The 27,350-nt window shown below is 45.5% G+C and overlaps 1 protein-coding gene across 22 annotated transcripts in view; it reads right to left on the bottom strand.

Annotated features, from left to right (window-relative positions):
• The window catches only part of MAP4 (microtubule associated protein 4), a 251,831-nt gene that overhangs the window by 124,434 nt on the left and 100,047 nt on the right, over positions 1 to 27,350 (bottom strand). Inside the window, exon 1 of one of the 22 annotated variants that reach the window (XM_089533887.1) lies at positions 7,353 to 7,635. The exons of the other annotated variants lie outside the window; for them this stretch is intronic. The gene's annotated coding sequence lies outside the window, so the exon portion shown is untranslated. Of the gene's footprint in view, positions 1 to 7,352; positions 7,636 to 27,350 lie in introns of those variants that run through there. 22 annotated transcript variants of the gene reach the window in all.

The following is a 27,350-nucleotide window of genomic DNA, read 5'->3' as shown; positions in this document are numbered from 1 at the left end:
TTAAAGACCCCGAAAGAAGGAGACCCACCACTCTCTGAGGGAGTGTGTTCCACTGTCTAACAGCTCTTACTGTCAAGAAGATCCTCCTAATGTTGTTTCCCGCAGCTTGCATCCATTGCTCCATTGTCTCCTATTCTCTGGAGCAGCAGAAAACAAGCTTGCACCATTTTCAATATGACATCCCTTCAAATACTTAGATAGGGCTATCATATCACCTCTTTTCTTCTCCAGGCTAAATATACCCAGTTCCCTAAGTAGCTCCTCGTGGGGCTTGGGGGTTCCAGACCCTTCGCCATTTTGGTCGCCTTCCTTTGGAGACACTCCAGCTTCTCAACATCCTTCTTGGATTGTGGTTCCCTTGGACACAAGATTATTCCAGGTGGGGCCTGACCAAAGCAGAATACAGTGGCACTATTACATCCCTTGGTCTAGACACTATAGTTCTATTGATGCAGCCTAGAAACTCATTGGCTTTTTCAGCTGCCACATCACACTGTTGACTCATGTCTGACTTGTGGTCTCCTGGGACTCCTAGATCAATTTCATATGTACTGTTGTCAAGCCAGGTGTCCCTAATTCTATATCTGTGTATTTAATTTTTTTATATATATATATATTTTCCCATGTTGAAATTCATTTTGTTGGAAGGATTTGATGAGCAGGAAAAGAACCCACAACAGGGGAAGGAGGGCCATCTGTACTATGCAACAAACTAGTCTTCAGCTGAGGCCATTGTTCTTGTTTCAAAAAGCTTAAGACTGCAGTTGGAAATGTGATGGATTCTCCTCCTTTGGAGATCTTTAAACGGAGGTTGGATGGCCATCCCTCAGGGGTACTTTTAGCTGTGGATTACTGACTGGCATAAAGGTAGACAAGATGATGCCTGCAGTCCCTTCCAGCTCTATAATATGACACTGGAGAGGAACCCTTTGTTCCTCAGCAATGCTGGCCTCAAGATGGTCTTATGCAAAGTGCTGCTGTAGTATTTTGTAGACATCCAGCTCACTCTTTGCTCTTGTGGCCTGTCCCAACAAAATATGACCAGCTGCCCTTAGTGGGAGAGAGGAGAAAATAAAGGGACATTCCTTTTTACTTGTCATCTGCAGAAGAAAAAAAGATAAGTGCCACCCTTTAGTCATCTTTAAGCTGACAAACTCAGATTCTACGTTTGGCTGTATGTCAAAAGACGAAAGAGGGTACAGTGGGGCAGTCAGCAGCATTAGAAAACACCCAGTTCAGCTCTCATCCCAAGGAGGCTTGGGTAGGTAAACTCTTTTGGCTCCGTTCTTCCCATCCACATTATGAGAGGAGGATCTAAATTGTCTTATTGGGTAGCTGCAAGGGCTACCAAGTAAGTGAAATGCTTTCAGTACTTCCAAGAAGGTGATTTTGACAAAATGACTTTGCTGCAAGGTAGGGGATCTCTTCCAACTCTATCCATCTCTGAATGCTCTGTAGGCAAGGAAGGGGATCACATGGTCCTCCAATAGTGTGGGACAAAACCATTCAGAGAAAGACACAAACCCGAGCCTCTGTCTGGTCCATGACAAACAAACTGCTACCATCAGCCCAAATCCTTAAGTCCTTCTCAGGCTTCTTTCCCAGACGCTTCTGCTGGCCCCCCTCTGCAAGCACCTGCGCACTTCTGGCCACAGAAGGACAGAATTGTGTCTACTAAACTGGTGCCATTCAGAAGCAATCGACAGAAAAGAGTTGGCGATTTGAGCACAAAAGCTTTGGCATGCTCTTCACAAATATATGTTTGCTCTGCGCTGAGCGGTGGCAATCATGGAGATGAGTGCTTAAAATAGCAAAACCCCTGCAGCATTACAGTCGGGTTTGTTTAATGCTGAGATTATATCCCATTTCTCAGCCTGCGCGCTCGCTCTCGCACACACACATGCCGCTGACCTAGTTTCATCTTCCCCAGTCCCACCGGCAAAGAGCTGCGAATTCACATGCTGCACAGGAAGCGGTGGCAAGAAATAGATCTCCCCCACAGGTCATGGGTTTGGGCAAGGCCATTAATTCCAGAGTGTGGGCCCAAAGAGATGGAATGAGGGACATCAAAGCAAAAGGGCTTATTTGCATAATATGAGACGGCACTTTGGGATTTAATACTCGTTGTATCAGGAAGCTTCCATTTAAAAGGGACTTGGAATGAGCAACTTGCTGTTTTCCCAGTTGTTAATGCAGACTGGGGAATGGGGATGGAGACGGGGAGAAAAGATGGAACAAGAGGAGAATATTAATCTTCTGCTGGAGGAATGTGTAAAGTCTGCCAGACCACAGACAATAATGTGTAGGTACACAAGGGTGTAACTGCAAAGGGTTTGCTGGCATTCTTCACCTAAAAACACAGTGATACCATTGACTTAAGGTTGGTAGGGTGTCACACTATGAAGGAAGCAGGAGAAATACAATCCTAACATTATCACAGATTATGGAGGTGTGGCATGTTTTATTCCGTGCAACTACCAAAACATCATGTAATATGATGATGAATATTTATTAATATAGGGACGTAAGGTTTACACAGCACTTTACAAAGTGAATGAATGTTCTGTGTGTGCACTGTATGTGTTAAACAAAAGATAGATGATTTTAACAAAGGCATCAAGATTGACCTAACCAGCCAACAATGGTTCAATGAAGCCTCTTTCTGGCTTGAAATAAACACAACCAGGGAGGATGCATAACCAAACCTTCTCAATCACCTGAGGCCCACAACTGCAAAGGCCCTGGCTTGCCTCCCTAAACTTGACAGGACCCAAGAGTCATGAAAGCAAGGCCTATGGACAGTGGGCCCTTGGCTTCCTCAGGGATTTGGTTCCAGGAGACACCCGCTCACCCCATGGATACCAAATTCCATGGATATTCAAGTCCCACTGAATACAGTTGGCCCTCCTTATCCACAGATTTTTATACACGGATTCAAGCATCCACGGCTTGAAAATATTCAAAAAAGGTATATATTTCAAGTATCAAACCTTGATTTTTCGATTTTTTATAAGGGACACTATTTTGCTATGCCAATGTGACTTTAATGGGACTTGAACATACACAGATTTTGTTATTCCTGGAACCAAACCCCAGCAGATAACAAGGGTCCACTGTACAATGGCACAGTGAAATATTGTCCCTTATATAAAATAGCAAAATCAAGGTTTGCTCTTTGGAATTTATATCATTTTGGAATATTTTCAAGACATGGGCGGTTGAATTTGTGGATAAAGAAAAGGTGGATAAGGAGGGCCAACTGTAGCTGCTGCCCAAACAGAGGGCTACAGGAAATCCATAAGCAAGAAGAAACTATTTAAACCTATCAGGAAGGTTGGCTTAGCCATTTCTTCTCCTCAAAGTCCATCATGTTTACTGAAAGCTCTTCGAAATGGCCAGCCATTGCCCCTTTCTACATCCAACATCAAACTCCAGTACATCACCTGAATTGCACAGCAACCTAACCTTTCAAATCACTCCCCATACAGTGATGAAACAGTTAAGGATTTACTTCCCTGTAATTTAGACCCCAAAACAGCTAAGTGTGAATGGATGCTGCAGCCTTTGCTCATCTCCACCATGTCCGGCTCCCATCTCTGGCTCATCCCTCTCTTCCCTTTCTGATCTGTCAAGATTTGGCAGGCAAACTCCGTCAGACAGGGATCTGCTTTTTTCATTACTTTCATCTTCAAAAGCACCACACACCAGGATCGCACTGTATGGTAAAATATGCAATATCTTGTCTCTCACAGGCCCTCCAGAAGAGGTTGGACAGCCTCTCCAAGCCAGGCTTTTCACACTCTGCCACATATATTTTTAGAACACAAAAACAGAAAGCATGGACACTCTCCTTGCAGGCGTCTGCCCCCCCCCCCCGCCTCTTGCCACTTTCCTTCATTGATGTTAACTGGGCATGACATTTCCGAAGTTGTCAGAAGGCATTCGTGGATGGGGCAACCTACATGAAAAGCAGCAGCAGCAGTTGTCTGGAGGGTGTTTTCCAAACCAGGGGATGAGTCTTCAGTTTTGGTGTGTGTGGGTGTGTGTGTGTGTTGTAAGGATGGGGAGAATACAGAGGTGGGCATTTGACCTTGGAACGACAGACCAAAGCTGTGGTTCCTTAAAGAGAAGTGAAGTGGCCAAGGCTCTCTTTGGGTACAGAAAAGCATCCAGGCTGAAATACTATTGCAGACAGACAGGACTCTCACTTGCCCCATCAGCCCTTGCTCTCTGCAGCTGGCAACTCACCAGAGAGCCTGCCTCTGTGCTCAGCTCTTGCTTCTTACTAGGTGAGCCTAGTGCGGGTATCACTCCCCAGTTAACAACCCACACTCTTCCCAAACTGTCAGATTGCTTCCCCCCAGCAGCTGATTGTAGAACTATCCTGTGCAAACCCAGAACGAAGGGATGGAAAAGCTACACAAATTATAATTGTCTCAGTAACCAAGGAGGAGAAACACACAGGGAAAGGGGGGTGCAAATGCCAACGTACTGCCAAGAACCACATTTCTTACAGCTGAGGAAAGCAAGAGGGAAAGGGTACAGCAGCAGCGACAGAGAGGAGGGAACAAAGCCGCAGGCCCATCAAGGGGCTGCCCTCAATAGATCACTCATTTCCCTGGTGCATTATTGATGCAAGGCACGGTGGCTTCACTGGGAACTCGCAACTTCGTGCTTCTCTCCTTTGAAAAAGCGCTTCACCTGCCAACACCTGCCTGCCGGCTTGTTGTTAATAATCACGTTGCTACCCAAGGAGCCAAAGCTAAAGTCAGCCTCTCCCTAGATTTCACCATGGGACTTATGAGCCACCAGCATAACACGGTGCACTCTTTCCCTACCACATTCCCTCACCAAACACTGCATTTTTGAACATTATTTTACAGAAGCTAACACTTTTACTATAGTAATTAAGCAACATCACAAAGAAAGTGCACACACCCTTCTTCCTACAATGCATTCCCCTCCTCTGGGTTAAACTGTACCTTACAAAAGCTGAGCTATTCTGCCACAGCAAGAATTCAGAATGCTATAGTTTTCTGTGGGTTTTTCAGGCTATGTGGCTGTGTTCTGGAAGAGTTTATTCCTGATGTTTCGCCAGCATCTGTTCCAACACATGTTCACACAGCCTGAAAACCTCACAAAAAACGATGGATGCCAGCAATGAAAGCCTTTGACTTCACATTCAGAACTCTTACAGTTGAACACAAGAGAAAAACTAGTCAGCATTAGGAACTGAGTTAATTTATTGAATCTTCCAAGCAGAACAGCCTCAGTACTCCCAGCCATGATTTTAAGAGTGGTACAAAATGCTACGGTTTAGTTAATGTATCTTTATGACAAAAGCGAGGATTGGGCTTCACCAAGTAGGTGCTATTTTAATACATATCATTAAGTACCAATCCCATTCTGGATTTTCAGCAGCATCCATGGATTTGCCTTCCATTTGCGACACAAAAAAAAATTGATGAAATTTTTTTAGCCCAAGACTCAATATAACAAGAGAGACCCCCACACTTCATTGTGCATGGTGTATTTCTGGACTACTGAGTCCCTATCCTGGGAGAAAGGTGGAATGTAAGTAATAATAATAATAATAATAATGCCAAGGGAAGTACCCAGTGGATTGGGCACTGTGCTAGGATGCTGGTAGTACATCCAATTGTCTGGGGCTGAGCCATGCAACTTGCCCAGCTGGTCCATCCAGAGTTTCTCTGGACAACCTAAAACAAAGTGATCATTATTTCCAGGGTTGTACAATTTCAATGAAGTCCTAATGGTTCTGCAATGAAGAGTGATTGCCAGCAAAACAAAAGCCTGTCCTCTTAGTCAATTCAGCTGACATCAAGATAATGTGGTCAAAACCCAGCAGGTAAAAGATCAAAACCCAGCTGTTTTGGGGGATCTCTTCCACCCGAGTGGGAAACCTCTGACAAAGTTTTCTTCCATGGAAGTCCCTGGTCCAGACCAGCAACTGACTGGCAGCAGCGTCTAAGCTCTCAAGGAGGCATACCTCTTTTCCAGACCCGCAAACTGAAATCCTTTAATACGGATATGCCAGGGATGGATTCTGGGATCTTCCACAGCAAAGCACATGCTTTCTCACTAAACCATGCATTTTGTGCCTCTTCGCCTAAATCAAAGAGGCCCTGGGGCAGCCATGAGTTAACTGTTAGAAATGCAATGATCAACCATTCCACCAGGTGACACCTGGATCATCCAACAGCAGGAACCCAAGCGATAGCAACTACAGCACTGATTCCCAAACTTTGGTCCTTCAGGGGTTTTTGGACTTCAACTTCCAGAAGCCCCAGCCAGCTTAACCAAGAGTCAGGAATTTTGAGAGCCAAAGTCCAAAACATCTACAGAACTAAAGTTTAGGAACTACTGAACTACGGCGAGAAGGCCAGCCCTTTGCAGTCCCCAAAACCTAACTACTCTTTGCCAAAAAATGTTACCAATTTAATATCAAAATCTGAAATTACCATAAATAATTCCAAGTCAGTTTACCACAAAATGATCTCCCTAGTGCAACAGACACCAATGCTTAACACTCAAGGTGTTTTATTGTATATAGTATTACTTGTGATATAATACCTGGCCATCAAGGCATCTTCTACCAGCAAAGTGGCATCCTTTCAATGCTGACAGTAATTCCCCCTTTTATCACCAGAGGCCTCCTGCTTTATCAGCAGGTAAGACAGGTGCTTGATCCATCTCTTGCTCAAAGCTTCTTAGAGGCGGAAGATACGGATCAGAGCAGAAGCCGCTGCTGTCCTCCTGGTCAGAAACAGAGGAGTAAGAGCTCCTGACTATCTCCGTCCTCCTTGATTCAGGACCAGGGAAGACAGAACTGGCGTAAGTCTCACTTCTCAGCATGGGGGCAAGACAGCTGCACCAACCACACAGAAGCACTAAAATCTACACAAATGCAAAACCCCTTTGCTGACGATACAAAAGGTGAGTGTGAACTACTGCAAGGTTCAAAGGAATCAGAGGAAAATCTCTTTCAACTGGTGGGGTGGGAACTTTCTGTCCAGAGATTGCCAGCTCCACATTAGCATATCTAACTTTTAGCCCAGAGAGGGTGCTTGATAAAATGAAAGGGTATGACGGGCTGCAAGAAAGAAAGCAAGAATCCTGTTTCACCTTTGGGACTAAGATGCAGCAAAGACATTTCTAGCATAAGCTTTCTTGGACTCCAGTCTGCTTTTTCAGACAGCCTGCAAGATCAGACCTACATTACTCATTCCCCGCTCATGATTTGGAGTATCAGTGAACAACTCTGGGCTTGCCCTCTGAGAAATTTTAAGAATGGAAGAGCATTACAGGACACTGCAAAATTGCAAACTTACCTTCCTCCGTGGATAAATGAAGAGATACCCATTTGAGTAGCCAAAGCAAAATGTATAGTCCTCAGATGTCAAGAGAAGTATATATAAAAACTGGCACCAGACAAGGCGGCTGTATCAACTGGGACAGAAATGTCCCCAAGTCTTAACTGCAAATGAAATATGTATTCTCTATCCAGACACAGCCTAGAACTCTCTCACTCCTTTGACAAAAAGTAACCCTCCAGCAGCCCAATTTAAACCAACCAGAGAGAGAGGAGGGGGTGATGAAGAGGGCTCTTGAAGACAGGATCTTGTGTACCAATTAAAGAATACTTGCCTTTGTATCAAGCACACAAGAACTAGGCCACAAAGCACCTTTGCCCACCCTCTTTCTTCCCATCCCAATGCTTATTAAGGCAGGGCAGGCTTTGGGCAACCATTCCAGACCAATGAACCAAGGCCAAAGGGTTCCTATTTGCTGGCAGGAGGGTGATGCCTGGAGGGAGGCAAAAACCTCCATCTGAGAAAACTGGCAAGTGAGTAACTCCTAAACTTCAAGTGTAAACCAAACTGGAACTGGAGTACCTGGCACAGATGTGTCTCAGGAAAGCAACCAGGGCTACTAAAGGACAAGAGTGCCTCAACAAATGGACCCAATGGGGCTCCCACCAGGATCCAAGGCAGCTAAATCACAGATTTTTAAATAGTTTGTAGGCACATTGTTGAAAGCATTTTTAAATAAAAGCACTTTCTCCTTCAGTTTATAAAGGCTCTGATCAGGTGAGATGGAGCTCAGGACTGGCTCTATTGTTAAGCAAAAGGAGGCCACCTGGAGTCTCTCTTTTGGGGGAAAAAGCCAAATATACAGTTACCCTCCACATTTGCAGCTTGGACTTTTGCAGCTTTGATTATTCACGGATTTGAGTAACATGTTGTCTTTAGAGATCTCTAGGTTTTCCAGCACAACTGCTGCAAGTTGACCATAGGATCACCTTGGAGGACATAAGAGATTCCTAGAGAGAACACTTCTCTAGGCATTTGTAGGTCCTCCAGCACGATTCTATGGTCAGCTTCTAGTGGATGGGACCACAGAGTTGCGCTGGAGGAACTAGAGATTCCTAAAAAGGTAGGTTAGAAAAATAAAGTTTTTATATTTGCAGTTTTTCCATAGGTCCTGTGCTCCTAGCCACAGCCAATGTGGAGGGCTCACTTTACATACAGTAAGTGACAGACAAACAAATCCTCGGTTAGTACCGAGGATGTGGACAGGATCCTCGGAAGCGTTCGGAAGACAACCTGCTCTCTCGATCCCTGTCCTTCGTGGTTAGCAGCCCAGGGGGGACCGGTTGTAACCTCATTGTTACACCGGATAATTAATACATCTTTGAGGGAAGGGCAATTTCCATCTGTTCTTAAATTGGCCGCGGTAAAACCTTTGTTAAAAAAGCCCTCCCTCGACCCCCTGGTGTATAATAATTATCGGCCTGTTTCACTGCTGCCATTCTTAGGGAAGGTGATCGAGAGGGCGGTTGCAATCCAGCTTCAGGGGGTCTTGGATGAAACGGATTATCTGGACCCATTTCAAACTGGCTTTCGGGCAGGTTATGGGGTTGAGACGGCCATGGTCGCCTTGGTCGATGATCTCCGTCTGGGCATCGACAGGGGAAGCGTGTCCCTGTTGGTGCTCTTGGACATCTCAGCGGCTTTCGATACCATAGACCATGGTATCCTTCTGGGACGCCTGGCAGAGGTGGGGATCGGGGGCACTGCGCTCCAGTGGTTCCGGTCCTACCTCTCCGGGAGGTCCCAGATGGTGCAGCTGGGAGACGTGTGCTCCGATGAGAGACCCCTTAAAACTGGGGTCCCTCAAGGGGCCATTCTGTCTCCCATGCTATTTAACATTTACATGAAACCGCTGGGAGAGATCATCCGGAGACATGGGGCGCGGGGTTATCAGTACGCTGATGACACCCAGATCATTTTCTCTATGTCTCCGACTGATGCAGTGACCGAGGATGGCGTCTCTCCTCTCGTGGCCTGTTTGGAGTCAGTAATGGGCTGGATGAGGGAAAACCGACTAAAGCTAAATCCAGAGAAAACGGAGGTACTCGTGATAGGTTCCCCTGGTCCAGGAATGGCGGTGGTTCCACCTGTCCTGAACGGGGTCACGCTCCCTGTGAAGGACTCCGTGCGCAGTCTGGGGGTGCTTCTTGACTCGTCCCTTCACCTGACTGCTCAGGTGAATGCGACGGTCAAGAGCACCTGTTATCAGCTTCGGCTTCTTCGCCAGCTGCGCCCATACCTGACCCAGAGGGACCTTGAAACTGTGGTACATGCCCTGGTAACCTCGAGATTGGATTTCTGCAATGGGCTCTACATGGGACAGCCCTTGTACCTAACCCGGAAGCTTCAACTGGTGCAGAACATGGCTGCAAGGCTGGTCACTGGCACATCCAGGGCCAGCCATATAACACCGGTTTTAAAAAACCTCCATTGGCTGCCCATTTGCTTCCGGGCGCAATACAAGGTGCTGGTAATGACCTATAAAGTCCTAAATGGCTTGGGCCCAGGTTACCTGAAGGACCGCCTCTCCCCATACATTCCGCCTCGCACCCTCAGAACATCTGGGCAGCAACTCCTTAGGGTTCCCGGGGCGAGGTTATCCTCCACTTCCAGGAGGTCTTTCTCCATCGCCGCCCCGGCCCTTTGGAACACGCTGCCCATAGAGCTCCGCTCAGTCACCTCCCTGGCCCAATTCAAGCGGGAGCTGAAGACCCACCTGTTTGGCATCGCATTCCCCGATTAGTCCTTATAAGCCCCCCCCGCCATATGACCGCACAGGCAATGGGTATCTAACCGGGGGCATTTATTGTTGTTTTTATGTAGTTTGTATCTTAATCTTGTATATTGAAACTTTTATGTAATTTTTTTATTGTTGTGAACCGCCCTGATCCTTGGAAGGGCGGTATATAAATAAACCATTTATTTATTATTATTATTATTAAATGTGGATGACTACAGGAGCACAATCTGGGCATCCCAAAAGGGCATCCTGATCTTGCTCCATATTAAGCTTGCTTTGGTATTTTTCCCCTTCCAGAGGTAGCCTCACATAGCCACAATTACTCAGCTGACTTTAGGTACCATGAGGGCTCATTGGCAGATCAGCCTTGGGTACCACATTGCTCTGGACCAGCCCTGGCTAAGCCACACACCACTGAAGGCGGCACACCATCCAACCCAGTCCTATGGAAATATTTATCAGCTCTCGACAGCCATCCTACCGGATGCCAAAAAATTCCTTAACAGGAGAAGCCTTCTCACAAGTAAGGAGAAGTGAAAACTTTAGGACCCAATACTACTACAACTGACATGGCTGCCTCCTATACAACCCTGGGTTTGGTAGTTTGGTAAAGGGCTGTGATATGAAGAAAATCAACTCCTTAGAGATGTGGTGCTGGAGAAGAGTGCTGAGGGTGCTGTGGATGGCCTAAATTAAGACAAACAAATAGGTCCTTGAACATATTTCAAAATTCCTGGAAAACAGGAGAAATCCCAGCAGATTGGAGGAGGGCAAACGTTGTCCCCATCTTCAAAAAGGGGAAAAAAGAGGATCCCAACAATTATCGTCCAGTTAGTCTGACATCGATCCCAGGAAAGATTCTAGAGCAGATCATTAAACAGAGAGTCCTTGAACATCTAGATGGCAAGGCCATAATCACAAAAAGTCAACACGGGTTTCAGAGAAAGAAGTCATGCCAGACAAATCTAATCTCTTTCTTTGATAAAATTACCAGCTTGGTAGTTGAAGGGAATGCTGTGGATATAGTATATCTTGATTTCAGTAAGGCCTTTGACCAAGTTCCCCATGACATTCTTGCAAACAAGCTTGTAAAATGTGGCCTAGAAAAAGTAACTGTTACATGGATTTGTCAGTGGTTGACTGGCCGAACCCAAAGGGTGCTCAACAATGGCTCCTTTTCATCCTGGAGAGAAGTGACCAGTGGGGTCCCAAAGGGCTCTGTCCTGGGCCCAGTGTTATTCAACATCTTTAACATCTTTAACAATGACTTGGAGGACAAAATTGGGGGCATACCTATCAAATTTGCAGATGACACCAAATTAGGAGGAATAGCTAATACTCCAGAGGACAGGATCAAAATTCAAGATGACCTGACTAGACTAGAAAGCTGGGCCAAAGCTAACAAAATGAAATTCAACACGGAGAAATGCAAGGTACTGCACTTAAGGCAGAAAAATGAAATACACAGATATAGGATGGAGGACACCTGGCTGAATGAAACTACATGTGAAAGGGATCTAGGAGTCCAAGTAGACCATAAGTTGAATATGAGTCAACAGTGTGATGCGGCAGCTAACAAGGCCAATGCGATTTTAGGCTGCATCAGTAGAAGTATAGTGTCTAGATCAAGGGAAGTAATAGTGCCATTGTATTCTGCTTTGGTCAGACTGCACCTGGAATATTGTGTCCAGTTCTGGGCACCACAATTTAAAAAGGATGTTGAGAAACTGGAGCGTGTCCAAAGGAGGGCAACTAAAATGGTGAAAGGTCTGGAAACCATGAAGCCCTATGAGGAACGCCTTAGGGAGCTGGGGATGTTTAGCCTGGAGAAAATAAGGTTAAGAGGTGATATGATAGCCCTGTTTAAATATTTGAAGGGATGTCATATTGAGGAGGGAGCAAGCTTGTTTTCTGCTGCTCCAGAGACTAGGACCCGGAGCAATGGATGCAAGCTCCAGGAAAAGAGATTCCACCTCAACATCAGGAGGAATTTCCTGACAGTAAGGGCTGTCCGACAGTGGAACACACTCCTTCCTCGAAGTGTAGTGGAGTCTCCTTCCTTAGAGGTCTTCAAACAGAGGCTGGACGGCCATCTGTCGGGGATACTTTTGATTGTGATTTCCTGCAAGGCAGGGGTTGGACTGGATGGCCCTTGTGGTCTCTTCCAACTCTACAATTCTATGAATCTATATGATTCTATGATTCTAGGTCATGTCTGAACGCTCAGAAGCAGAAAGAGAGGGCGGCTGCATGCTAGTTGGAAGGACTGTATTAAGGTCACAGGTATGCATTTGCAAGACCTGAGCAGTGCAATGGAGGATTGGGGGGGAGGGAACTGGAGATGTCTCCTTCAGAAGGTTGCCATGAGTCAGGGTTGACTCCAAGGCAGTTAAAAGCAACTACAAAAGACTAGAGCTCTCTGGCAGCAGTGCCTAAGTCCCTCTCCCAAACTACTACTCCCAGGGTTCTATAAAATGCAGTGGTGCCCATTTAAGTAATATCAAGCTGTTATAATTGTGTAGCATGCAGGAGATGTGATGCGAGGCTCTAACTTTTCTTCAGAACGCCTCTTTGCAATTCTAGGCAAAGCCTCCCTGGTCACCTTTAAGTGTAACTTTCCAGGCAGCTTGCAAGAAAAGCTATTTTTCAGGCAACAAATTCCAGATGAGATTCTTTTCACCTCCCTGTCCCTCTAAACAGCTGGCTGGTATTCTACCATGCTACAGAGAAAGACATCTCTCCACTATGCTCAGGATAAAAATTCAGCACTGTCAAAGCAAAAACTTTTTAACTGCCAAGGAACCCTCAAAATGCACAAGGGAGCAGTCGGGTGGGTACGATGCGCAACTGAAATGCAGGCAAGCAGAGATGTATGTTTTTTTGGAAATGTGAAGATTAAAGAGTTTTGTTAGGCAAAGGAGAAAAGAAAGTGTGGTGGTGAGCTTTGAAACTTGGACTAGGGTGCTGGAAGGACAGGATCCGAATTCTACTCAGAATTGGAAACCCAATGGGTCACTTTGAATAAGTCACATTCTCTCAGCATTGGAGGAAAGCAGTGGCAAATCTCCTCTGAATCACAAAGGACAGAATAGCTTCTCAATCTGTGTGCTAGACTAGAACTCCGTGAGATTAGGGTTCAAAGCCCCACTCAGCCACAGAAAGCCTCTAGATAACCTTGGGTAAGCCACCCTCTCTCAGCCTCAAGGATGGCAAAACTCCTCTCAAAAAATCTTCCAAGGAACAAGCTTGAGTGCTGGACTAGGACCCCGAGAGCTGTGTGTTTTCATGTCATTTCTGACTTATGTCAACCCTAAGGGGTTTTCTCAGTGGGTTTCCATGGCTGATCAGGGGATTTGAACCCTAGTCTTCAGAAGTCATGCTCAAACCATTATGCCATGGGAGACTAGGGTTCAAATCCCTGCTTCATAATGGAAACCCCCTTGGGTGACCTTGGGCAAATCACACACAACCTCAGTCTTGGAGGAGGCAAATGGCAAAGCGCCTGTGAATCAGTCTTGCGAAGAAAGCCATAGGAGACAGTCGCCAAAAATCCGAGTTGACATAACGGCACACAATGCACAAGCAGACAAACAAGACCTGGGACGTTTCCTGGCAAGAGAGGACAAGAGGAGAACCCTTCCAGACAGTTTCTATTTTCATGAGACGTATGAAGTATTCTGCTCCCAAGGATTTCTCCTGTCACTTCTCCCTAACTCCAGCTGCCTTCCAGCATCAACTGTCCACAGAAGAGGCGGCTGCCCCTCCAGAGCTGTGCTTGGGCACCTGGGGGGCAAGAGGGTCAATTCTGCAGAGGTTCATAGTCCAAGGGCTGGATGCAAAGAGCCTCAGCTTCTGTCTCCCGCAGCCCACCGCCATAACCAACTCTCTCCAAGGAGACATTTCAAAGCATTGCTGCTGAAAGGAACAGACAGAGGCAGTGAAGCAGACCAAGGTTAAAACACCAAGCCCTTCCTGAAACTATGACTCTGCATTCCTCACTAAAACAAAAATAGAAAGGCCTTAACACGGAAGCAGCAGCAACACCAGAAAGCTGATCTCCAGCATCCTGCAGAGAGGACGAGCCTACCATTAATCCAGCTTCTGGGGGAACTGGAAGGAGAAGAGATCCCTTCCTGGAGAGGCCTTCCAGGGAAGCTGAGTGTCAAGGCCACAGAATGGGCAAAACCGCCCAGCTCCCTGTCTAGACCTTTAATTCCTTTTTAGTTATTATTAATGAAAATACTCTTATCCCGCTTTTTTATCTTGAGATCTCAGAGCAGCAATCAGGGGGGGAAAACAGAATCAAATTAATCCATTCCAAATTAAAATCAATAAATAGAATTGTTGGGTGTCAGTTTTATTTCTACTGAATTACCAACACTGCCCCCCTAAAAATCCCAGACATATAGAGGTATCATCATCAGCCTCTATATGACATGCCTCTCAGTACACTGTAAATTGTTATTATTGTTGGGTGCCTTCAAGTTGTTTCCAACTTATGGTGACCTATAATGGGGTTTCTGGGCAAGATTTGTTTAGAGGACTTTTGTCAGTGCTTTCCCATGGGGCTGAGAGCAAATGATGTGACCAAGGTCACTCAGCGGGTTTCATGGCTGAGCTGGGAACTGAACCCTGGTCCCCAGAGTCATAGTCTAACACTCAAACCATGATGCCAAGCTGGCTGTGGACCATTATGAGCGCTCATATGATGTATGGACGGTTTAAGGCCAACAGTTCTTAGATGACCACCAGGCCACCCAGAAGTCTGGCTGCCCAGTCTCATTTTGATCTGCATCAAAAATCCAACACTGCTGGGACCTAGAAACCCCTTATTCTAGCAGGCAGTGCATATGGCCATTGTGGTCAACAGACAAGAGAGTACTGTGCCATGGGGCCTCTGAAGGACTGGTGTGGTTGTGCTGTCTTTCAGACCTGACTGTACAAGCCATGGCACCCAACCAATGGACACCGTGTGATTCAACATTATATAAGCTTACCCCATAGAGAGCTCAGATCTCCAACTGTGAGATGGTGTCACGCTCTTGTGCCCATGTATTCATCCCACACGGCAAGCAACATTTCAACCAGGCTTATGAAAGCACCACCATGGCATTCCTACCCTTACGGCCAGGGCACAGATGTAGAACCTTGCTAACTGGCAGGTATTTGTAATAGGAGGAAGGCTCAGGGCATGGAAGAAACACATGTACCCTACAATTCCTTCTTGGACAGGGAGAAGGAAGAGCCATAGCTGAGAAGTGACAGACAGCTGTAGGGAGCTCACACCAAATAGGCCCTAGATGGCCCCACAATTGTGCAACACAAGCCACACAGGGCACTTGTTACCACCAAGTTTATCTATTCAGAATGATTAAGCTGTTCACTTCAGGAAATCTTGACCTCAAGCTACACCAGCGTGAATGTCTGCATTTAACCCTTTATCCAAAAGACAGGGATGTTCACTTGGAAGTTAGCTGCCTGCCAAACTCCAAAGAAAGGCTGGCCAAAGGCAGGAGCAATAAAAGGAACCTCCCAGACCTGGATGCACCTGTGCATTGTGTGAATGTGTACTATACAGAGCAAGTGTAGGGTTCTGCCTTCCAGTTGGAGGCTGGACTTTTCCTTGACCCAGATGATTGTGGGGGAAACATGTCCTGCCAACATGGAAAGGAGAGAGCCTTCTTGGTGGCTGCTCCCAAGCAGGAGAATGCTCTGCCACAGGAGACTAGGCTAGAAGTCCCCCTCTCTGCTCTCCTTCCAGGAGCAGAGAAAAATCTTTATATTAAAACAAGCATTGGGTGACTCAGTGGCTATGTAGAAAGGCCTTTAATGTGTGTGCATCATTTTTATTGTTCTTGTCATGGTTTTAAATGATTTTATATTGTGCTGATGTTTGAATATTCATTCATGTATCTTGTTTTAATTCATGTTGTATCATACTTAACTGTCATATTTCTGGACTTCTGACACTTTAGACCTGGATGTAAGGGACTTAAGAATAAATAACACAATACAGCAATCTGAACCACATCAGTGTATATGCCAAAAGACACAATGTAGTCTAGAGGGGAGCAGTAAATGGCTAACCTCTCAACAAACTATGACACTAGATGGAGTTGCACACCATGTTTGTGTACGTTCCTTTCATGCCAAGGAAGGATTTGGGGGTGAGGGTATAAGAAACAGAGCAAATCTACGTGAAATTTAGATTGAACAATCAAGGTCAATCTAGCCATCAAGAAAATTTCTGGAAGGAGCTATCAAAAACCAAAACTCCACTCGTGAAGTTGGAACCCACTGGAAGATATGAGAGGATGCAACTAATGCAAACCAAAGATGCTAATTTAGGACGCCACAGAGGCATCCCCTCCAATGGAACCAGGAATCGGCTTCCTATTAAATCCCAGCTGCACAGAGGCTCCCTGCAGCTCACTTGGGGGAGATCAAAGCGTGGGGCTGCTGGTGCCTTTCCTCTCTTCACACCGACAGATGGGCCTCCCCTGGGCTCTTAGCAGAACAAAGCACAAGCTTTAGGTTTATGCCAAAGATGCTCTGGCGGCATGACTTGTGACAACTTTCTCTCTGCTTGCTGTGGATGCCATCTAGCTAGCCAAAATCCAATGGGCCTCCAGATGTTGCTGGACTCCTAATTCCCAACAACCTTCAGCACTAGTTAGGGTTTTTGGGAGCTGTAGTCCAACACCCCATGGAGGCTACATGACTTAATATCCATCCCTGGTGCTCCAAAGAACGGCCAGTGGTCACCTTCCAAGAAGTCAGTACAAATATTTCTCTTGGAGGTGAAGGAGACCTTCTTTTCCATGCGACTCTAGGAGAAATTAGAACATTTAAACCAATTCATTCAATCTGTCATCCCAGGAGCTTGTGGGAGTATATCCTGGTTTCCGCTTATTATTATTTTGTTTTTAATCCTCATGAGCAGCCTGTGAGGCTCCAAAACCAGGGAGATTCAAAGCAGGACATGGATCTGAATTCAGATCCCATCTGCTACACTGGCTGTTGACATGTTAGAGCAGGCCTAACAAAAACCCAGTTGGCTTAAGAGCAGAGGTCTCAGCTCACTGTCGGGTTTAAGATTGTATTTAGAGGCCTCTTTCATTTTGGTGGCTTCTACTGGGCTAGGGCACAGAGCCAAAACTAGCATCAAGGTAAGGTTTATTACCATCAAGCTTTCCTATAAAGTGGAGAGTGGATAATTCTGACAGGTTTGGGGTTCAAATTGGCCCCACCTGTGTAGAACCTGCCACATGCCAAAATCCACTGCCAAATGGTACTGTGGGACTTCTGCACAAAACCAACCCATGTTCTCAGGAATCACAGGGTTTGTTCCTAATGGTTTTTTGCAATTTCACACCAAAATTCAATGGCAAACTGTGAAAACCCAGTTCAAACAAGCCTACCTTAGACATGTTTTAAAGGGTTTTTGCCGGTTTCCCAGTATTTGGCACAATCTTCTTCATGCCAACACACAAATGCTAGCAAGATGATATCCTACACAGACAGAAGCATCTCCCACTTTTCCTGGTGGTAAAGGGCTGCTGGTGGTGGAGGTAAGAAGGGATTCTGGATTTTGTAGTCCAAACCTTTCCAAGCTCTGTTGCTCTTTAGTCCTCCCTCTCTTTGACAGGTGAACAACAATCAGAGTAACTGCACAACTGCCCTGTGTTTGATGCAACTTTTCATGGCTACAACATCCAAGCAATGCATCTGGGGAAGCATGTTCTTTCCTTGGGAGAGGAAAGGAAACCAGACAAGGGGAAGCAAAAGGACATCACGGAGCAAGGAGCACAAACAGCCTCCCTTGCCTTCGGAAGGCTCCAAAATCTCATCTACCCTCCTGCCCATCATCCTCCACATATTGGTAAGCTATTTTGTCACAAGATTGTGCCCAGACAGCTTTTCAGGCTCAGCTAAAAGGCCGCCAGGCCAAAGAACGGAAACAACAGGTATGCTTGTCCTCCTTAACAGTGCTGTGAACAAAGTGATCTAGTTAGGAAGTTCAAAAGAAGGAAGAAGCCAGCCAATTCTTTCAGGTTCCCTGTTTGCAAAAGAAAGGAGGAGCCTAACATGAATTTCAAGCTCCTGGTACCAGGTTTTCCATCTCATGTAAGCATTCAGAAGATGTGAAAATTAAACAGAATGTCAGGATCCCTATTTCTGAACGCCTTCCTCAAGTTTGGCAACTCACAGAGGACAGTACAATCGTGCGTCTTCTTGCAACAGCTGTTCCATGACAAAACAAGTTAGGCTCAAAGACAAGCGAGGTCATTCCTGTCTGGGACAGAGATGCAAATTTATGGTGTCAAAAGACAAGGCTGGATATACAAGTCCTCCATGTTTGCTGGCTATGGAAATGCTGTTCAAGGACCGTCCTAGTCTCAGCATTTGTTAGGAAACAGCCCAACTGCCAGTTCCCTCCCTATGGAGGATTTCAGCACCTCCAGCCTGGCATCCTCAGCCTGACCTCCACCTACTAGTTACGGCTCTGCCTGGACTTCCTAATTTCCACTTTATATGGATACTGCCAATTTCTGATAAGACAGCTGCCCGCCTCACTTATGAAGCAGCCAGAAGAAGCCACCACAGATTACTATCTTTCCAAACAGTGACAAAAGGTGTGGGCTCCTCATTTATCAATCTTCTTAGAAGCACAGGAAGATGATCAGACCTTTGGTTCCTCTAGTCTGGTGATTCTCAACTTTTGGTCCTAGATTAGTCATGACTTGTTTTTGAGAAACCTATGTTGGCTTTTATTGATCATGGCATTCTTTTTTTAGTGTTCACAGTTTGTTTTATGATCTGCTATGGAATCTTTCCTGGTATTGATGTCAGGAGGACTGGGCAATATTTAATTGGGTCCTCTCTTTCCCCGTTTTTTGAAGATTGGGACATTTGCCTTCCTCCATTCTGCTGGGACGTTTCCTGTTCTCCAGGAATTCTCAGTGGTTCTGAGATTACTTCTGCTAGTCTTTTAATACTCTTGGATCATCTGGCCCTGGAGGTTTGAATTAATTTATACTGGTCAGGTACTCCTGCTCCACCTCTTTACCTATTCTGTGCGGTATTTTCCCTACTGCATCATCTGCTCCATGTTCCTCAGGTTGAGCATCCTTTTTCCTTTTGGCAGAAGACTAAGGCAAAGAGAGTGTTGAGTAGTTCTACCTTTCCTCTGTTCCCTGTTAGTGTTTTCAGGAGCACTGATCACTTGCCATCTAGCCTTTATCACCAACTAATGAGGAATTGGCACAAGTATCACAACCAAAAAATTCTGGTGGCATTTATATCTTTATTAATGGTTTAATATGGTTTTTTGCAGTCATGCCAAAATGTTTCCGCCAAGAGAGGGAGACAGCTGAGTGGTTAGCACATAAGTTTATTGGTGATTTATTCAGCAAAGTGGTACAGGATCAGTATACAGGATTGCATACAAAGGAGACAGGAGTTGACTTGTGAAATCTTCCAAAAGCATCTTATAATTATTGCAAGCAGCTATGCAATGAAGCATCTTGGCCCATGTTAAAAATAAGAAACAGGCCTGATGTTTTGAGAAGTGCACTTGAACATATGCAGAAAAGGGCAGATTAGAGAGCTAAGACTGAAGCACTCAAATTTTCTCCATCCAACAAATGTTTTTGAAGTCAACATAACATTTCATTCATAAAAGGAAACCATCCACCCCCCCCCCCCACCCATGATAAAGTGCATGCTACAATCTGCAGTAAGACATCAGTATTGCACAAGCATATTCTGTAAACTCAAAGAAATGGGGAGAAATTAATATATGAAGAAGAAGAAGAACAAACAGAATATTAAACAGAAAGAAAGATTGGGATATGGAATTATGGAGAAAGAAGGAAACTGGAAAGCTTGTCTCTGGCCCAATGAAGAAATGGAATGGCTCATTATTTGGCGGGATAGCCAACCTGGACACCCCAAGAAAGCTGCCCTCTGAAGCCTCAACCTTTACTTCTTTGTGAGCAACACAGCCACTGCAGCTACTTAGTCTGGTCAAACATAGTCTAGCTAAACAAATGGAGCTCCAGCTTTGCAAAGCACTTGGACAAAGTGTCTTTCTTTGACAAAGTCACTGCTGATTCAGAGACCGAGTAGCACAGTATCTCTACCCAAGACGTATTTAATCTGGAAGATTCCTGCTAAGAGAAACAGCTTGGATTTTTTTGGGAAGCTGAATTTGCAGAGATGGCTCAACAGGAGTTCAAACATCTCTCTCCTGTATGAAGGAAAGGAGAAAATGTGCAAGGTCTTCATCTTGGAAGCCCTCTTAGTTGCCTCCTCCAGCCAACAGCCCCCACAAAGAAGCCTAGAGAGTAATGCAAATGTTGTTCAACTTAGAAGCACAAGACCAAAGAATCCGTATAAGAGGGAAGGAGGCTGCTTGTAACCCATAAATGTCTATTTTCATCTCAAGCTTCATTTGCTCCAATTCTAGCACACTTCACTCAAAATGCTACTTTTTGCCAAATGATATCTGAAGGCCGCAGAATCCAAGAGTTGTAACGGTGTAGGCAAGATCTGACTAAGAAGGCCTACCTGTCAGCAACAATGCCAACTTTTTCACTCCTGGGACCTAAATCTTCATGTGATTCCTTAGTATTGTGTGCATCTGTGCCTTCAAGTCACCTGTAAACAGTGTGATTCCATGAATTTCTAGGCAAGAAATACTCAGAAGTGGTTTTGCCAGTTTCTTCTCCAGAAATAAAGCCTACAGCCCCTGAAATCCAATGGCTGTCTCCCATCCAAGTGCTAACCTGGGCTGGTCTGCTTAGCTTCTAAGACCAGACAGGATCTTGTACCTTCAGGGTATTTAAAGACTGAAACTACCAAAGATGCAGAAGCCACACTAGGGCAGCCATCGCTGCTGCCTCTTGCAAGAGAACCCAAAATCCTCCTACCAGCTCCCTCACACATGACAAAAAAAGACTGGTGACCACTTGGTGCTCACACTGAGAAGGCATACTGACCCCTGCCCTCAAATACTACCCCTGAAGCCTCTGTGTTGCGCAGTTCAAGAAACAAAACAGGTACTGTACATTCATTTATCTAAGTCTGGTACAAAAGTGTCCATAAGTGGCTGACTAGACAGATATCAGAAAGCACTCCCCTTCCAAGCAGAAAGATGCCAAAAATGTTTCAGTTATCTAGAATGCTTTTAATATACTGTATCAGGAGACAGGAGGACAGTCAAGATCAGACTTCATTTAACTGATACACACAATGCACTTTGAACTTCGATACCCCTACAGCCCCAAACAGCAAGGCCAGTAGTAAGAAATTTGGGGAGCTGTAGTCCAAAACATTTGCCCGAATACCCTGAAGGCACTAGATCCCACCTGATCTTGGAAGCTAAGTCTGGTTAGTATTTGGATGGGGGGCCAACAAGGAATGTCAGGTGCTGTAGGCTCCATTTCAGATGAAGGAAATAGCAAATCACTTCTGAGTATTCCCTGTCTAAGAACCCCCTGTGAAATCCATGGAGTCCCCTAAAATCAAGAGATGATTAATGACACACAAACAACACATCTGGAGGCAACTGGGCTGGGAAGAGCTGAACTGATTCTGTTAGGTCCAATTCCTATGGTCAGAAGGAGGGGTTAACAGGACGGATCCTACTGCGAGGGGCCTCAGTACATGGACACTTCCTAGGACATAGATAACAACGAGCAGCAACTATTCAGGACACTCAAAAGAAGCTGGCAAAACACCCAGCCTGACACTAATGAGGCTCTGAGTGTCAGGTCAAAGCACCACACTCCCATTTACTTAAACAAACTAATTAAAAGGATGAAAGGCCTCTTCGTTCCAATATGTGTCCCCTTTGTGGGCTGTTTGTTGGAGTAATTCAAAAGCAATGCTATTTGGGAGGCATGCCATTTTACGCAGGGATCATTCCGGGTCTTAAGCTAAACCACATGAGGTTAGACATCTTCTGCAGATTTCAGTTAGCAGTGCAAAAACATTAAACTGGAGAACTGAGGATTACAAATCTCATGACATGCTCAGGCAGCTGCCTCCTCTTCTCAGAAGTCAGTTCCATCATGCTTTGTGCAACAAGGAAGAGATATGCCATGCTTAACCAGCCATTACTGTCAGCAACACATCCAACCTTCCTCAGTATAAAACTATACCCAGCCAGATAATTCTATGGTACTTTGGAGGACCTGATCAATCTTGTCTTAGAGACAATGGAGGAATCTCCTTGCACATGAGGATAGCAAACAGGAAATTGATAGTTTTTTGTGGGGTTTTCGGGCTATTGATAGTTTGCATCCACTGCTTTACGCAACAATCCCCAGAGCAAGCACCTGAGAGCCATTAGAGAGTATAGCTAATTTCTGCTCAGAGAAGTCTAATCTAGTGTCTTCCAGATGTGTGGAATTCTAACTTCCATGCTGGTCAAGCATGAGGATTGAAGGATATGGTCCTACACACCTGGAATGACGAAGGATGCAGATCAGCACATCCGGAGGGCACAAGGTTGGGGGCATGCTTGGGCTACTCAATGCAAACCTGAGGCCTCTATGCATGCTGGATTTCTGTCCAAGACATCCATTGAGCAGACTGGAAAATGCAGTGCAACTGAGGCAAGGGAAGGGCTGAGAACCTTCCCCTGGGAAGTATAATGGGCTCAAGGGCAACAGTGGCAGTCCAATCCAATGAAAAGCTCCCAAATGGGGAATCTCATATGGATTGCGTCCTGGCATGAAATCCTTCCTCGGCCACACTGAGAGACCTTGGATGACATTACTCAATCTTCCATTATGGCAAATGGATCAAGTCAAGAGTCTGAGGTTCAAAGAGATGTAATGGAAATACCTCAGCATTTGAAATGAAAGTATCAACTGCCGGTATTCTTTGAGATTCACCTGCCAACAGTATTCCCTACCTTGCAAAGGAACTGCAGAGAGGAACAGCCCTCTGTATAACAATTCATTATGCACTGGAACTTAAGAGCCTTGCCTTAAAGCAGACCTCTCTCCCTACCAGTTGTTCTGGGTTGTCAACATCCAGATTCGCACAGTCGTTTCACAGCTGGCTCTACTGCTCTCAGGAACCTACATGTCCATTTTTAAGTAGCAGATAAGGCAGCCAGAATATAAATCAGTTATGCTTGCGGGGGAAAGGCATAATCTGCCTGCTAGCCTTACAGTGCAAGAAGTCCAAATTTAGGTTTCGGTACAAATTTGTTACAGCTCCTTCTGTGAACAAGGGCTGATTTATATCGGAAAGGGGACAGCCTCTGAAATTGCAAGTGACAAGCTAAACCTACATATAGATCAGAAGGAGTTCAAAGAGAGCCAGCTCCTTCCCACTCCGGCTGCAGCCTTGTCAGATAATTATTTCATTAGTGATTTTGACATGTCTGATGTCTGGCTCAGCCCTCGCTCCAGCACTCCCTCCTCCTTCCCTGTCAGTCTCTTCATACCTTTTTTTAAAAGGGAAAAAAAATTCTGTTTGATGACAACCAACAAGGAATTTGCATCTGAACGGCATTCTGCTACCACAAAGGTAGACTTCAACACGCATTAAACTTTCATGAAGGCAGAACCTGTCTTCCGGCTCCAGGTTTGATGTGAACAGCACAACATGATCAAGGTTATTGTGCTTGGCTAAGAACAGAAGGGTGACAGCCTCCCTCTGGAAGAATTCCTTGACAACGTTTGCTTGCTTTCGGGCCCAAGACAATGCAAATTTGGAAGTAATTTCTGTTCAAAGGAAGAAACACCTGTTCTGAATCGCGGTGGAGGGTGTGGAGTTAAGAACTAAATTGAGTTCCTTATACGGGAAACACAGCAGGGGTATAAAAAGGGAACGGGTGGGAAAAACCAAGCAGAAAGAAAGGCTGCAGGCAATCTGGGTGAAAACTCTATCTCCATGAAAGTGCGGACGGGATACAGAAGGCAACCAAATGCTGAGTATAAAAGGAGAACAGAAAATTGAGAGATGGGTTTTCTGTTGTGATGGTTTCTTAAAGCAAAAGGATGAATGCCTTAAAATAAAAAGTGAAATCAATAAGGGTGGTTTTGAAAAAGGAAAGAAAAACCCTTCAAACATTTCCAAAGTGTTGTTTCAATCCTGCATACAAAGGAAGGTCTCCACAAGCCCTGCAGAGCAGAGCAGACGGAGGGAGGGAGGAAGAAGAGGAGGAGGAGGAGGAAGCAGAGGAGGGTTGTGGCGGCGGTGGTGGCGGCAGCTGACCGGCCAACAGCAGATCTACCCCTGTTGTGTCTTCAGCCCCACAATCTCCAGGTAGGTTAAGGAAGAGCTCTTTAAAATGCAGAGGGTTTTGCTTTGAGTTTGTTTTGTTTTTAAGTGTAAGGACGGGAAGGGAAGCACACTGGTCTCCTGTCGACAGCAGCCCCAGGGCCTAGATTTCTAGGAAGGAAAAAAAAGATAGAAAAGGGGGAAGATGACGAGAGAGAGGGAAAGGGGCATAAAAGCATTAAGTCATTAGTAAACATGAACATTAATGCAGCAAAGTGCATATCAAGCAACAGACCACCAAGGGCAGCCAGCAGAACAGAGACAAGGGGGAAGCTTGCTTTGACAAGAGAGAGTCAGGCTGGATATTCGGAAAGGAAGCAGTCAGCTGGACAGGCAGAAATGGCCTGCAAATCTGTCTCGGTTCACGTCAGAGTAATGTCAGAGCAAGCAGCCCTCCAAAAATACTGCAGAAGATTGATGCATTTGGATAAGGCTGGGTTCTTTTATTTACGGCTGCAGACCCCTGAGAAGTTTAGCATGCAGGCCTTGAATGCTAAGGTTTGGAGAGGGCCTGAGCATACCATGTTCTCACTGCCATAAACCATACAATGATCTGCAGGGACCTCTTCAGGATAGCTAGAGACACCAGGGGCTTCTGCTACGCAACCAGGATTGAATATGAGAACACATAGTCCCCATTTGCTGATTTCAATGGAAAACATCCCTGTTGGGCCATGCCTCAATTCCACCACCCCAATTTATGTATAAGCAAGCAAGCTGAAAATACAATAACAGCGTGTCTAGAGACCCAGTCGAGAAGCGAAGTCAATGACCTGCGCTTTCCCCAACTCTCAAGGCTTGCACTTACCTCACACACCTAGAGAACTCTCAGTATCCTGTACATTTATAGTTAGCAAACTCACCCACTTACTACAGAAGTTGTATGGGCAGGTGAAAAAAAAGGGCAGGGCTCCTGTACTTCAATGGCTGGACAGTATTTCAGCAGGTGTTGCTTGTTACTTGATGGTGTGACAAGCAATACCTGCCAAAATTCCCTCTTCTGTACAGCCATTACAAGGTACTTGTGCTTCATTTCACCTGGCAACCCTCCATAGAAGAGAACGTGCCAGGAGCTATTTCCTCAATGATCTACAAAACAGCCATAGTCGTGGCAGGAATGGCCCAAATCAGCATAGTTTGAAAACATAGACGCATAGACACACACGAACTACAAGGCACTGGGAAAAGATGCTTCTCCCAACCCAACAAAATGGCAGCCCTTCAGATCTGGAAAATGATACCTCTAAAACCCAGTTGTTGACATCTGAAGGGCTGAAGCCTGGCATGCTCTTTCTAAGTCTCTGAGTGATGGCTACCAGTGCCTCCCGCCTGTTCCTTCAGCAAAGCTGTCTGTCACTAAGACAGCTGAAAGATGCTTCCTCATCTAGGTTCTGAGAGTCTCCAGCTGGGCCCAAACCACACAGTGGTGATGCCACTGTGTGGTTTGGGCCCAGCTGGAGACTCTCAGAACCTAGATGAGGAAGCATCTTTCGGCTGTTATGAAGACCATCTTCTGTGTCTCTTCTACTGTGTCTCTTCTACTGTAGCAGCTACCCAAAGGGACCTCTGGTTGTTTGCTCTGATTTTAACTGTTACTTCAACTTACTAGTAACACCTGACCGCTGAATCACAGCAGGGGACTTGTGAGCCAGACATCTTTCCTTACTCTTTTCACCTACAATCCACCCTTTTTTGGGGCACAAGACCAAAAAAAGGCTGTGTTATTACATAAGCTATGCAGCTGAATGACCCCTTTTCCATCATGGTGGTCTCCAGAAGCCATACTCTTCCTAAGAACAACTGCACAGACCTGTCCTCCCCTTTAGTGGCAACAAAGGAACTGTCACTTCAGACATGACAAACACAACTGCAGAAACAAGTATGAGGTCCATGCTCTTCTCTGAACTGCCTTTGTCCAAAAGTGTCCACCCTCAATGTACCTTGAAGATCCACCAGCAACTCTTTGTCTCAAGAAAAGGTTTTCTCTTCTCATTCACCCCCAGCTTTACTGGTTGTCTTCCTCCATAATCACTCCACCCAGATTTTCAGGACATCATTCACAATAACTCATGCCAAGAAAATGTAGCTCTGTGAGGAAAACCCTTCCGGCTGCTCATATTGGAGCACGGCAACAGCTCTTTTTCTTGGTTACATTTCAGAAGAGACATTTTAAGGAATCTTCTGAACAGTTTCTTTGGGGGGTTTAAAAACTAATTACTTAAAACTTTTATCAACTAGGTCTCATGCTCCATTGCTTTACACAAGCCTCTCCCCCCCCCCCCCCGCCCCAATTTCTCTATCAGTCCATCCTTCTCTTGAAGGACTTGCAAACTCCACAACCTCCATGCCTAAAATCTCTCTTTGGCTGAACATTTCAGCACACAACTCTTAGGTGTGGAATGCAGCACGAAAGAAGAATCCAGGCTCTGCTTGGGAAACACCAACATGGCAAGTCACAGGGTAGTCCCTTTTGTGGTTTTAAAAAGAAATAACCCCATAGCATCTCTCACCAATACAGAGACTCAGGAGCCAGGAATGAGAGCCAGGTAGCCCTGTGAGACCTTCCAGGAGCCATGTGTGTGCTGCCAGAGGCAAAAACAGGGAATTAAGAGCATTTGACTGATTTGTTATAACAGAAAATCTGGCTACTACTGGTCTGGTTTTCAGGCCGTATTCTCCCATATGAGCATCCCTGGGGTTTCAGACCTTCAGGGTCTTGCTCAATGTCTTTCTATTCTCACAGATAAATCTGGTGGAAATATAGGAGACTGCCTTCTTTGCAGCTGCTCCCAGGCTCTCGAATCCCCTTCTTAGAGAGCTACAGATCCCTCCAGAATCAAGATCCATTTGGAGCAAGAGTGCCAACTTCAGCAGGTTCAGGGGCTACTTTTATGCCCCTGTACTCCCTGTAA

The sequence above is a fragment of the Sceloporus occidentalis genome, unplaced genomic scaffold (genome assembly GCF_023333645.1).
Source record: "Sceloporus occidentalis isolate IW3139 unplaced genomic scaffold, rSceOcc1.0.p SCAF_7, whole genome shotgun sequence".
Lineage (NCBI taxonomy): Eukaryota > Metazoa > Chordata > Lepidosauria > Squamata > Phrynosomatidae > Sceloporus > Sceloporus occidentalis.
Note: the sequence above shows the minus strand (reverse complement) of the source record. Positions and strands in the feature narration are given on the sequence as shown.